This window comes from Phoxinus phoxinus, assembly GCF_949152265.1.
Source record: "Phoxinus phoxinus genome assembly, chromosome: 8".
In the NCBI taxonomy this organism is placed as follows: Eukaryota; Metazoa; Chordata; class Actinopteri; order Cypriniformes; family Leuciscidae; genus Phoxinus; species Phoxinus phoxinus.
The window spans coordinates 11,476,105-11,478,705 of record NC_136883.1 but is presented as its reverse complement, the minus strand read 5'-3'; positions in this window follow the sequence as shown (position 1 = coordinate 11,478,705).

Below are 2,601 nucleotides of genomic sequence, written 5' to 3'. Positions count from 1 at the left end.
ACATCGAGCCGGACAACTTTCTAATTTACAGTCATTAGCTCCGACCAACAGGAAGTCAGATATTTTGGTTTGAATGTGGTTTTGTCTCTCTCTGCCTCTCTCTGACAGAGTTCCCCCTGCCAGTGTGTGTGTGTGTGTGTGGGTGTGTGTGTGTGTGTGTCTGTCTGTGTGGAGAGGGGAGGGAGGGCACACACACAGACAGCCCCCCCTGTCTGTGTGTGTGGGGAGGGGGGCAGAAAGACTTTATTAAAAATAGGTATATTGTGCCATCTAGTGTTTTATACTATGTATACATGTGTTTTTTCTTTTAAACAAGTGTTTTAAAGTACAGTAATTTCAATGAATATATATACCACACTTCATAGGAATTTTCGGTGTTGTGTACTTACAATGGCTGCTGATTTCATGTGTCCGTTAAGTCCATGAGACTGTAGGGTGTCTAATTTTTCATTTTAGGTTTCAGAAGAGTGTTCACGCATACTTTGTGGTTGATATGTGCCCTCGATGCGCACTTTTGCAGAACCCACACTGATGCAAGCTCTAAAGCAGACTTCTTCTCGACAGTCAAAGCGGAGTTACGTTATTGCCCGTCGTGCACAGGAACCCTAAAGGCACCGGGGTGGCGTTTTTATATATATATATATATATATATATATATAGGGCCCAAGCCCTGAAAGGGCGCAGAGCCCTATTGTTCTTCTAAGGATTTTTAGGGCCCAAGCCTTGAAAAGGCGAAGGCCCTATTGTTTTTCTTAGGATTCTTCTTCTTCTTCTTCTTCTTTATTATTATTATTATTTTACTACCTTTTGGGCACTTTTGGGGGCCTTAACGTGCTCAAAAACTCTTGAAACTTTGCACAAATGCTGAAGCTGGTACCCGGCGTGGCAGGGGGGCTCGGCAGCGCCCCCTGGAATGGGATTCAAAAACATGTCCATATCTCAAACACGCTTGCATGTAATAATATGAAACTCGGTACACATATAGATCTCATCGGGCCGAACAACTTTCGTGCTCTAAGTTTTACGCCAGTCCAACAGGAAGTCGGCTATTATGGCTTGTATGGAAACGCATGTTCTGGCATTTGAAACACTTCTCCTAGAGAATTAATCCGATGACCACGAAACTCGGTCAGCATGAAGTCAAGACATTGAGGATGCTAAATTGCGGACGGATTTTTGATATCTCGAACGGTTTGGCCGTGGCGAGGAAACAAATTTATGATTAAAAAAGGATGCATAAAGTGTGTTATAACTTAGTTATAGTTTTACAAAATGACGGAGTATGTTTTTATGTCTCCATTGTTCGATCGAGCCTCACACACACACACACACACACACACACACACACACACACACACACACACACAGCATTCCAGCATTGCAATCTTGACATCGCAGCATGTTCATTATAGCCTTAATAAAATATAATAATAAAATAGTCAACCTTACATATAAAAATTACACTGCTCTGTTTAAATAGTCATTTGTACAGTTTGTGCTGTTCATAGTAAGCACCGCTCCACTGTGATGTTTCCAAGCTCATTTTTGCGCATTTGAAGAGGATAATTTTTCTATATTGGAACGTGAGTGTACAAAGTGTTCAAAGTACAAAGCCTATAATAAAGAATAGTTTAGCATCCAAAAATGTTAATAATATATATATTATTATTATATATATAATAATATATATATGTTAAAAATAGGGGGAAAAAAGAATTTACATTATATATATATATATATATATATATATATATATTATGCAGCGATGGAGGGCCCAAGCCGGTGGCACTGCCACCCGGTGCCTTTATTGGAACTAAAGGCACCAGGGTGGCGGTGCCACCGGCTTGGGCCCGCAATCGCTGCTTGCAGCTTTAATTTGTTATTGCATTTTGAGGTAATATATTTTAAATGTACTTCATCATTACAAATATATTTAAATACAAGACATACAAGTTTAAAAATAAATACCATTACATTATTTTTTAGTTTACTATAAAAGCTTGACAGTAAATTCAGCAGTTTAAACATATAAAAGCAATATAATTATACAATTGGATAAAAAGTATACTGAAGTCATACTTAAAAAGAACAAACGAGCACTCTTAAGTTCCACTACTTGCTACAACAGAAAACTATAACACATTTTAATTTAATTGTAAATAAAATTACAGTGCCCGAAAAAGTGTAATTAAGTTCAAACCCGCTGTAGTCAACGGTTTTTTTCCTGTGAAAAAAAACAACTTTATCCCTTAAAATAGCTTGAATGTAACTCTTCATTTAAGATACGTAAATCATTTCGAAGGCTGCGTCTTCTGGAGGTCGCATTTGTCGGTCGCATTTCAAAACAGTAACCATTATAAAATGTACCTTTATTCCTTTTAAAGTGTAAATTGTTGTAAATTCTTTATACTAACTGCATGCTATTAATCATTAGTTAAGCTTTAGTAAACTGTTAATTAATATTTTATAAAGCGTTGATGGACATTAATTAACATTTTATAAATACAGCTATAAATTAAAAGCATATCTATAATATGTTTAATAATTGTATTTTCATACTTTATTAATGATCTATTTATCATTTCTAAATTAATTATTGCA